Genomic DNA, 12,080 nt, shown 5'->3' with positions numbered 1-12,080 from the left:
GGTGATTACAGTAGAAAGCCTGGCCCATGCTGGCTACAGTGTACCGGCAGAAGGATTCTGGTGGTTCTCTGAAGTTAAAATGATCTCCTTTTAGGATTAGAACTTAAATTTAGATACAGCTTAATGAAAGCTGATAAAAGGAGGATGGGGGGGATCAGAACTACAGGAAAAGATCAGAAGCCCCACAGGACAAATTACCAATTTATATTAGTACTTTCCCAGCAAATCTTACATTCAGTAGAGGCAAGGCCAGCAAAGACCTAGATAAAATTGCCAGATAGTTTTGAGGGATGCTCGTCAATTTGGATCAGGTTGCTCCTTTCCCCAAAGTATCCCAGCCTCAGAGAGCATTGTGTGCTTTCCTTGTTTCAAGCCCTGCACACTCCAAGAAGAGTTCAGATTGTACTGGGTTTGCTTTGCTATAGAGATTTGGAAGGGGAATCTTGCAACACTATCTCCATGACAATATTGTTGACATGCCTTTGTAAATGCATATTATCTTCTACCAATTAAGATTCTGGGCAAAGCAAAATCAGTGGGACATATGAAGCTGCCTTATACAGATTCAGACCATTGGTCTGCTTGGCTCAGTAATGTCAACTCTGACTAGCAATGGCCCCTCCAGAGTCTTGGACAAAGAAAGATCTCTCCTAGATCTGGGATCCTTTTAACTGGAAGTACCAGGTATTGAACCTGGTGTCCAGCTTTGTTTTATGTTTCTTTAGTTAGTTGGTGCATTTTTATCCCAACCTCTCTCTAAGGAATTCAGGATGATGTACATGTTTTTCCCTCCTACATTTTACCCTTACAATAACCCTGTGAGGAAGGCCAGGCCAGGCTATACTAAGAGGTTATATGACTGACCCAATGTCATCCAGTGACAGAGTGGGGATCTGAACCAAGGTTTCTCCAATCCTCGCCTGGCGCACCACATTGGCTTGTGCAGTCACGGACAAGAAACATGCATAAAGACACACATGAACCCTGTGATTCTTTGCAAACCAGATTCTCTTCCTTACCATCTGGAACTCGTTCACACCTTCTTAGCTCTCAGGAAACACGGCCATCTGCACACCTACCTTTGCAGTCATGAGGACTAAAATCTTGATGGGTTTTAGGACTTAAAAAAATTAAATCTGAGATTCTGTGGATTGTTTGTCCACTTCTTCGTTTGTCATTTCCGCCACAGAAGTGTGACACCCATGCAGCCCTGGCTATCCTCCACAAACATGCCTATTTCCCCCCTTTCTAAAGCCCTCTACGCCACTGCTAGCTACCACTTGTAGCAGTGAGCTCCAAACTGATTGTTTCTTCTCAAAGTGGACATGACGGTTCCCTGCTCCCCCCCCCCCCAGTTCAGTCTCTAAACTTAAAAGCAACATAATGGCAAAATACTGGCTTTTTCTCGGCAGACCGTTTTTCATTTGAAAAGGACTCTTGGCTTGCATGCCTGTTATCCCTGCTGAGATAAAGCAACTAAATGAAACACTTGCGAAAGTACACACTATGCAAATGAATTGCAAATAGGATCTGTTTCTCCACCAAGTCCTGATGAAAAGCGATGGTCTGTGGGGTGTGGGGGGCTGAGGGTTTGAAGTTTCTGGATCTCAAAGTATTATTTTCAGAAGAGTGAAATGTGTTTTCTCTCTGACAAAAAAGGAAGTTGGGTTATGATAATATAATCCTGGTTACCGTGGAATGCTGCGACTCTCAGAGGCAAAAGGATAAAAGACAGAGAAACAATGGAGGGGCTAGGTTTTTTTCTTTCTTTCTTGGGAGGGGGTTATTTTCTGTTAGAACACTGATTATTTATTTGTTTAAGGTTTGCAGCAAATAGATACCGAATGTGAAGTGCAGAACATAACCGAGATTAAAAGTTTGCAAGACACACGTAGATCAGATTCTTCAGTTTGTATGGGACCTTGTGGAATCATAGAATCATACAGTTGGAAAGGACCACCAGGGTCATCTAGTCCAACCCCTTGCACAATGAAGGAACTTCACAAATACCTCCCCCCCGCACCCCCAGTGACCAGAAGATGGCCAAGATGCCCTCCCTCTCATCATCTGCCTAAGGTCATAGAATCAGCATTGCTAACAGATGGCCATCTAGCCTCTGCTTAAAAACCTCCAGGGAAGGACAGCTTACCACCTCCCGAGGAAGCCTGTTCCACTGAGGAACCACTCTAATTGTTAGAACATTCTTCCTAATGTCTAGATGGAAACTCTTTTGAATTAATTTCAACCGGTTGGTTCTGGTACTACCTTCTGGGGCAACAGAAGATATAGACCCTGCTTTTTAATAACTAGAGACCCAAACTTACTCATCCTGGTGGACTTTTTTTTTAAAGCAGGTGTCTCTGATGAGAATAATAATAATCTGAAATCCAGATATAAGTGTACATATACATGGCTGAGCACCTGCTTTGCATGCAAAAGTATCCAGGTTCAGCACCATAGCACCTTTCTCTGCTTGAACCCTGCACCCAGTGAGGGTAGATAAGACTGAGCTAGATAGCCTAACTGATTGGGTGGTTGAGCAGCTTCTTTGCATGCAGAAAGACCTAGGTTCAATCCTGGCATCTGAAGTTAAAGGGTTGGCAATGAGAAAGAGCCCCGTGGTGCAAAGAGGTAAGCTGCAGTACTGCAGTCAAAGCTCTGCTCATGACCTGAGTTCGATCCCGACGGAAGTCAGTTTCAGGTAGCCGGCTCAAGGTTGACTCAGCCTTCCATCTTTCTGAGGTCTGTAAAATGAGTACCCAGTTTGCTGGGGGCAAAGTGTGGATGACTGGGCACTGGCAAACCACCCCATAAACAAACTCTGCCTAGGAAACATCATGATGTGACGTGATCCCATGGGCTACCTTTTTAATGGGTAATGACTTGGAGACCCTGGAGAACTTGTACCAGACAGAGTAGACAATGCTGATCAGATGGACCCAGGAGATGTAACTGCAGAAAACAACCTCATAAGTCCAGTAGGCTTTCCATTTATCTTCTGGGGGCAGGAGATCTTGTCTGCTGGCACTCCAGTGGCTGATGGGAGGAACTGCCACTGGGCTATGGCATTACATCTGACCGCAGCCACTTCACTATTCCTTCTCTATGGAGCAGGATGGGGGCAACCCCTTCCAGATCCCATAAAACCGAACCCCTGGACACAATCTTAACCAAACTTGGGGGTTTAGGCAAGGAGAGTCCCTTGCAGGTACACTGCACATTTGGGAGCTTTACTTCAAAAAATGCCCCCCCCAAGAGCTTCACAAAGCCTAGGGAAAGCCGAACCCAAAGAAGCTGAATAAATACCTGGCTTTTTTTTGGGAATGGCCAATTCGGCTTTGGCTTTCTCCCCAGGTTTTGGCATTCGGTAAACACAAACCCGAAATTTACTGAAATGGCTTTTGGTTTTATTTTCAGTTCGGGTTTATCAATATGCACAAGCCTAATTCTCCTCATAGTTTGCCCTCAATGATGCCATCATATAACTAAAAATGATTAGCTGTGTACTGCTGTGACATCATCATGTTCATTCTAAGAAGTAAGAAGCTCCTAGTCAATATTAGCCCTCACCTGCATAGCCAAGGATAGCCGATCTCATCAGATCTCAGAAGCAAAGCAGGGTCGGCCATGGTTAGTGTTTGTACGGGAGACCATCAACGAATACCAAGGTCTCTATGCAGAGACAGTCAATGGCAAACCACCTATCAGGTCCTAGGGCCAGAGGCAGAGGAGCGTAGTCAATTGCAGTCTGAGTTCAAAGCCAAGGTATCAAGAGAGTCCAGGTTCAAATAGCCAAAATGTAATTCAAGAGCAGGGTCCCAGTCCAGTCCAAGTTCATAAGTAAGCCAAGGGTCAGAAGCAGGTAAAAAGAGAGCCAAAGAATAGTCAAAGTTCAGTCCAAGATACACCCAGGGGTCCAAGCAGGTAACTCACCGGTAATACGGAGTGAAAACACACATTGTTCCCACATCAGCCTGGCTGTTAAGGTTTGTTTAAGTAGCCTAAGAGGACCCAGCTGTTGCTGATTCCTCTGACTCAGCAGTCCTTGCTGGAGGGAGCTCATCCTCCTCTTCACTGTCAGCTGGCAGGGTTCTCCATAGAGCTTGCAGTCTCGCACTTCTCCTATGCTGGAAGAGGAGGGTTCTACTCCTTTGGCGTTGCTGTTGTAGCTGTGGTGGGCGACTACTGCTGGGTCCAGGTGAGTCCTCTGCCCTGGGTAGTTGTAGGCATGGGTCACAGTCATCTGCCTGCACCTTCTCTGCCTGCTTTGGTTTCTCCTTGTCACTGGCAGCAGTTTTCAGCTCTTCTACTCCTGAGGAAGCCTCAGCAGACTGATCTCTGGCAGAAGCTTCAGCAGGCTGACCCATGACACCACCTCTGAATGTCTCTTGCCTTGAAAACCCTACAGGTAGGGTTGCCAGGTCCCTCTTCACCACCAGTGGGAGGTTTTTGGGGTGGAGTCTGAAGAGGGTGCGGTTTGCGTAGGGGAAGGACTTCAATGCCATAGAGTCCAATTGCCAAAGTGGCCATTTTCTCCAGGTGAATTGATCTCTATTGGCTAGAGATCAGCTGTAACAGCGGGAGAGCTCCAGCTACTACCTACAGGGTTGCCATAAGTCACTTGCAACTTCTTGATGACATATAGACACACACACACACACCAGTGTTTAGAAATTCTCTTGTGTGGGGGGGATGTGATTTTGAAGTAGGAGCTCAAGGAAAGAATTGCAGCAAATTGGCATAAACACAAATGAACATTGTCAAAGGCTTTCACGGTCAGAGTTCATTGGTTCTTGTAGGTTATCCGGGCTGTGTGACCTTGGTCTTGGTATTTTCTTTCCTTATGTTTCGCCAGCAGCTGTGGCAGGCATCTTCAGAGGAGTAACACTGAAGGACAGTGTCTGTCTGTCTTTTTTTTTTGTCTTTTTTTGCACATTGACTTGTAGCCCCTGAGATCCATGTACAATGTGGAGTTTACAGAGAAGGACTTTCTCATCTCCCTGTAGCCATTAAACTTTGTTTTTATGAACAAATGAACATTTTTCGCAGTAGGTTTTTGGGGGAAATATTTCAGGCCCCCTGACAGCAGTACTTTCATTCTGAAAAACCAAACCCTGCAGGCATTTGGCTGAGTAACGTGAATTAGGGGAGTGGCTAACATTTTCAGGGGGTTACTAGAGAGCAGGATTCTTCTCTTATCCATAGCTTTCTGCTCACAATTGTTCCCCACAGCATAATTTTCAGCCAATCCCCCCTCCTCAAGACAAACTTCCAACAGCCGAAAAGAAGCCTGAAAGCTGGGGAAAGAGTAAATTAGGACTGGGGAGGCCCATGTTCAAATCCTGTCTTAGCCACGGAGCTCAGTGGGTGATCTTGAGACACTCATCTCTCATCAGGACCTACCACACAGGGTTGTTCTGAGGATAAAGTTTGAAGAAGCATATCACGGACACCATGCCGACCACATTAGAAGAAGGATGGGGTAAAAATATTATAAAATGAAATAACTGAAAAGCAGCACTGGGGTAGGAATTGTCCCTCAAAAATTCTCCCCTCACTCAGTTTGAAGTTAGTTAGCAAAGTTTGACGTTATTTAGCAAAGTGCTATTGAGAAACCTTTTTTTCTAAAGTAACGTGTAGTGTGGCCCTTCAAGAAATGGAAATGACTTTCTGGAACCCACCCATATCATTTAAAATGTCATTCAGGAAGTGGTCCTTAGAGTCAATAGAAAACACTGTGTATCCACCTCCAGTTATCAGAGGGCGAAAACGCACGGGCACTTACTCCGGATTCTTCCCAGTGTCCTCCCCATTCCAGCCAGGATCAGTTCAAACCGGGCGGGGGGACAATCTGTGCGCAGAACCTCTCTTGATCCGTGGAGAGTCAGTGTGCTGATCTGCCCGTCAAAACAGAAAATGCCAGAGACACGCACTTCCTGGCCATTCAGCAAAGCACACTCCCGGTGGTGATTGGCCAACTCACTGACTCACTGACCAATGACAGCCCTGCGCTCCCACTTTTCAAAAAATTTGGAAACAAAAGGGGGTGAGGTTGCGCAGGGAGGGGTTTGGAGGCGTGCGGGACGTCATGACGCCGGAAGAATAGGCTCCTGTTCATCTGAAGCGAGCCAGGGGTAATGGTTTGGGTCCTCAATCGCTAAGACGGGTTCGTTTTAGGTCGACACAATGCTCGGCCAGCAGCATCCGAGGTCTCGTCCGTTTGCGAGAATTTGGTCCAGCTTCAAAATGGAAAAAAGCAGGGAGGAGACTGGGCGGAGATAGGAGTAAGTGCCCGTGCGTTTTCGGCCATGGTAGCTTTAGCCTCCTTTATTCCCTGTTTCAGCCAGGATTCAGCCAGGATCAAACACACGCATTTCGCCGAACGTGTGCTTGATCATGGCTGAATCCTGGCTGAAACTCGGAATAAAGGAGGCTAAAGCGACCATGCGTTTTCACCCTAAATCTAAAATCTGAACATCATGCAAGTACTTTGTGCTTCTGTGAGTCTCCACTTATCTGAATTCTGCCTCTCCACCGTTCCAAACCAGACTGCCCGCCCTCATCCTCATAGGCCTTTTGGATTAGATTGTATGGTTCAAAACAAAGAAATCAAGAAAACCCTCCTTAGCACAACACAGGGCATGGGCCAACATGAATCGAGGGGCCTAATGACAATTCCACAAAAGGCAGTGCGCACAAAAAAGACACAGCGCAACACCAAAACATGTTTCTTCAATTTAAATGTTTTAAACTTTTTTTTTAAGCGACACAACAAAGGGTAAATAACTTAGCATAGCATTAGGAACTTGGGACAGATAACTTGTGAGGAGGTTTACCTAAACGCATATCATACTTTTGTTATGCAACACAGAGGCGGGTGCCATGGCAACTGCTGGATCCTGTACTGTTATGATACCTCGGAGAGGCGCGTTGTCTCGTAAAAAGAGCACTAACCTTGAGATTGGTATGGCAATTCATTGAGCAGCAAACAGCAATTTTCTTTTTTTAAGAGAAGCTCTCTGTCTTGATGCTTTCTTCCTTACACATCAATCCACACTTTGGGGAAGCAGCTTGAAATTTTAATTAGTGTCAAAATACATTTTCCGATGCACACATCACAGTTAAGGACTGAAAGTCCCACATTATCAAAGCCGGGCACATACAAACCTATTGAAATCACACTGGTGGAGGTGAGACGCTGTGTAAGATAGTGCCCCAACTGATCTGAAATTAGACAAACACATGTGATTCGTCCTCTACCATAGTGTCTTGCAGTGGTGTAGCTGAAGTTTTTAGACCCTGGGGCAAGGGAGACTGAAACTGCCTTATATTGAATCAGGTGAATGGTCTGTCAAGGACAGAATTGTCTACGCTGGCTGACAGCAGTTCACCAGGGTCTCAAGTCAAGGCCTTTCACATCACCTATTACCTGGTCCTTTAACTGGAGATGCCACATGATTGGCAGCCCTCCTCTCCCCCAGCAGTCTCTTCCAACCCTGGGAAAGTTGATTCCCAAGGTTATGGTACTTGCAGTGAGGAAATATAAGGGGGATAAATCATGTTACCTCTCTCTTTTGTCAGTGAAATTGGGCTGGCAGGAAAATAGGTTTGCCAGCCAAGGGCAGCCCCCAAGAGACGGGAGGGTGGGACTTACCCAAATGGCATTGATGCCATGATATCACTTGTGGCTGCATAATCAGAAGTAAAGTTACCATGTTACAGGATGCTTTAGGATTCATTCAGAACTTTTTGGTAAAAGCCATAGAGTTTTGGGTAAATCCAAGAGTGTCCCATGGTGTGATGACATCACTTCTGGTTACACAGCTGGAAATGACATTGTGGCATCAACAGATGCCATTTCATCCAACCCATTTTTCTCCCCTGCCCTATGGAGCAGTGGTGAGGGACAGAGCAGCTTGCCACCCCACATGGATGTTAGTCCACTTGGATTCCACATGACCCCAGGAGTCAACATTCCCAGGGCCAGAAGGGGCTGCTGGGGAGAGGGGAAAGGACAAACTGCCTCTCCCCTTCCACTGACAGTTCCATTAAATCCAATCCACTCTTTCAAATTGAATTTATTTTGCCAGAATTTCTCCTCTTGTGAGTTTTGATCTCAAATATTCCCTACTGGCCATTTGAAAATGTACAAAATATATTAATTTACTACTTAATATCAGTGATTTGATATCCAATGCGTTTTGATTTCATCATCTGGTAGTTGACTTTGGTGGTTGATTTCAACATATGGCATTTTGACATTTGCTAGCTGACATGCAATAGTATTTTAGTGACAGGCAGGACATGCAATGGAACTGGTAGTAAAAAATATCCCCCAAAGTCAAAACCATCAAGAAGTGCCAGCATGTCTAAAGAACTCCAGTTTTAAAAGCAAAAGTATCACACAAAATGCCAAATCCAAATGATTAATTCTACATTTTGCATTTGAAATTGTAATGGAATTAAAAAAAAGTTTTCTGAATGTTTGTATAATTCTGCATAATAGTCTGAAGATAATCCCTTATATGGAATGTGTGATTTATGCAGACCCTACTAATCACACTGATCTCCAGCTGAGAGGCCCCCCCCCCTCAATCCAGCGTCCAGTGGCCAATGATAAAGTTGTTAGAGGGCAGGAGGGGGAACAGCCAGGGATCATGCTTTGATCCAGTTCAGTTGAGAATCCCCTTCCCAAGGAACCTTTTCATATTTAACTTCAATTGTCATTTTTCTTACATTTTGATTTGCTTTGGTGCCAATTTTTGGTTGAAAAGCATGATGAGTGAATGAATGCATCTCTCCTCCCCTGCCCCAGTAAATAAATGCCATCTCACTCTGCCATTAGACAGGCATGCCCAATCACTCCACTATTCAGATCACTTTTGTTTTTCAGGTAGAGTAGAACCCTTGAGGAAGGGAACTGATTATTTTGCAGACATTCAGAATTTAAACAAACGCGTCATTTGCTGCATGAGCATTCTCACATTGTTTCTCCCATTATCTTTGTTTTATGTTTTTAAAAAAATCAATTGAAAAACAATTTTAAAAAGAGGTGTTTTAATCCAGCATGTGTGTTGTGTGTGTGTGTGTTTGGGGAGGAGTGTGGCTAGTCACTGCCTTGCCTGTTTTGTTGGCTGACTCAACGTCCCTCGAGTCTGGATTGCAAATACCTTGCCAGACTATCTTTGTCCCCTTTTCCACCTTTCAGCCAATGCGTTTGAGAATAAAAGTTACCAGTTTACAAAAGAGGTGGTTTCCTTGGTCATCTTGATCTGGGATTCATGGATATAACTTTTTTCCCCCAAGCAATTTCTTTAGAGGAATGCAATAAGAAAAAGAATTGGATTGCAAATTTGTTGGACTGATTTTGAGTCTGTAACACCCTTGATGAGGTGTGAGAGGACAGGACTGCACACTCCCATGAGATGGGTGGTAGTGGTTTACTTGCTTATTTCTTTTCACCATCTTTTTATTGTGGTGGTTTGGTGTGGGTTGCGTGTTTCGGCATTTTGCAAGGGCTGCTACAATGGGGCATAATTCCACACTGCAGTGAGCATGCTTGAGAGGTTTAGCATGACATCACACCCCAGCTAGGTTGCCTGTTGCTCTGTCCCTCCCTCCTGGGTTTGTCACATTAAATCAACTGTCAAAAAATGTGGTCTATGCCACTGAGTGGTGTGTGTGAGTGTGTGTGTATAATGTAAATAATAAGACATTGTCATAATTTCAGGAACCCATGGAGGGGGTGGGGAGGACATACTTAAAAAGATGAGAGAACCCACTTTCAAACAACATATTCCTTCCACTACTTCTTTTCACATCTTTGGATTACAGACAGAAGGGCCCAGAGAGTTGGCTGGAATGTGAGCAAGTGCTTTAGTCTAAATGTCTTGCAAAGTGCTTGCTGTCTCAAATCCACTTGGTCAAAAGTTGCGTTGATGTGGCTTAAAAATAAAAAGATTGGATAGATTCATGGGGGATGGGTCGATGTATCAACAGCTTTGAGCCATGATAGCCAAATGGGACCTTCATGTGGAGGGACAAACTGCTTCTGAATACCAGTTGCAGAGGAGGGTTCTTGTTTCTTGGAGGCACCTGGCTAGCCACTGCTGGAAACAGGGGGGCTGACTATACACATCCTTGGTCTAATCCAGGAAGGTTGCCATTTTCACATTTGGGGTAAGGCGTTCATGTTACAGAAGAGTGCAGCCACTTTTACACATCCACTTTTTGCCGCGTGTGAAGCCACCCATGTGCATGGTAGGTTTGTTAAAAGTGGAGGAAGAACCATCAAACTCCACTTTTATTCTAAATGGAAACCGGAAATATCTACACAGTGTCTACAACGAAGGCATCTGTAATGGTTGGTGGGGGCGGCTGTTCCTTAAGAAGAGAGACCTTCCAGATTTTTTGTATTTTTAGACTGATTTATGTCCTGCTCATTCTTTCCTAAAAGTGCCCCTGAAAGAAGAACAAATTATTTTAGTGGAAAATCTGTAATGTAATATGTACTTTCTTCTATGACTCCCTTTAAAATATGTGCATTAATTCTAAGGAATGGAGGTCATTCTATGTATCTTCAAATGTTCACAAATGACAGTATTGAGCCATTTCTAGGCTGAAACCCAACAGAAGAAAAATGGGATCTTGACATTTCAAGATGTGTTTATTAGTACTCTTAGCACTGGCAAAATGTTCCATGATTGAAGCGCCACCACAGAAAAGGCCATGTCTTGTATGGCCACCTACCTTATTTCAGATAATGGTGTCACATGGAGGAGTTCTTGGTTTGGATGAAATTCCTAAGCGAATAGGAGTAGTTAATGAGGGAGGGTCATTCAGTCACCGAGCCCCTGTGCCTTTGCTTAACTTGGGAGTGTTTCACTAAGTGTTACAGAAAACCACTTAACAGCAAATTGGCTTTGACACTTTATGGAATCACAAGGATCCCTTTTTTAAAACAAGAAAGCAACACAGAATCTAGGTGAAGATAGACACTACAAACAAATGAAACCTTTAACTAGAATGAATCTGGTGGAGTGATGTCTACGGCCCTTTATGCATGGGTAGGTTGTTTCCATGGCGATCATCCCCCTGACTACTTCGGGGCTTTGTTTTCATTATGCACGTTTTTTCCAACGTTTTTTCACTTTGCTCTCCTCGCATTTCCCCTGCATTTTCTGGATGTCCAGAAAATGCAGGGGAAACGCGAGGAGAGAACAAAGTGACCCACAAGCTCAAAAAGGTTAGGGACCCCTGGCTTAGAGCAATAATATGCTAAAAGCAACAAACAAACAAAAACTTAACATTTCTTACTAAACAGAGGATGGTTTGTCACTAGGGTTGCCAACCTCCAGGTAGTAGCTGGAGATCTGCTATTACAACTGATCTCCAGCTGATAGAGATCAGTTCACCTGGAGAAAATGGCCGCTTTGGCAATTGGATTCTGTGGCATTGAAGCCCCTCCCCAAACCCCACCCTCCTCAGGCTCTGCCCCAAAAACCTCCTGGTGGTGGCAAAGAAGGACCTGGCAACCCTATTTGTCACATACAATACACTTGGCACTATTCTTAAGTATTTGTCACCATCGTGTTCATTGCAAAATACCCCGCTTATTAGACTCTTTGCAACAAGTGGAGCTTTTAGTTAGAGGGTTTTCTGGCTAATTCTTATTGTTCAATATCAGCCATGGAATATTTATTGCCAGTGTAGCTCAGCAGAAATCAGCACAGATTTAAATGATACGAATGAAGACAGTGCTACCAGGGCTTGACTAGGTGCGGCAGTGAATGGCACTTGTTAAGCACTAAATGATATTTGCCTCCAAGGAACCTCATTTCAATCCCACTGTTCTGCCGCTGATCACTTAGCCTTTATCCTCCAGGGTCTTGCAGAAAACAGAGCACTACATATTCACATGATGCTCATGCCAATCAAAGATGCAAATGGAGAGTGTCTCAATTGGTTATCTCAGTGGTTCCCAAAGTGGACAGTACCACCCCCTGGGGGGGATTACCTAGGGAGGCATTAAGAGGCAAGGGGGCAGCAGGGGGGCGCTAGAGTTGGGCCCCTTCAACTGC

This window comes from Euleptes europaea, chromosome 13 (genome assembly GCF_029931775.1).
Source record: "Euleptes europaea isolate rEulEur1 chromosome 13, rEulEur1.hap1, whole genome shotgun sequence".
NCBI classification, from domain to species: domain Eukaryota; kingdom Metazoa; phylum Chordata; class Lepidosauria; order Squamata; family Sphaerodactylidae; genus Euleptes; species Euleptes europaea.
This window is presented reverse-complemented; position numbering follows the sequence as displayed.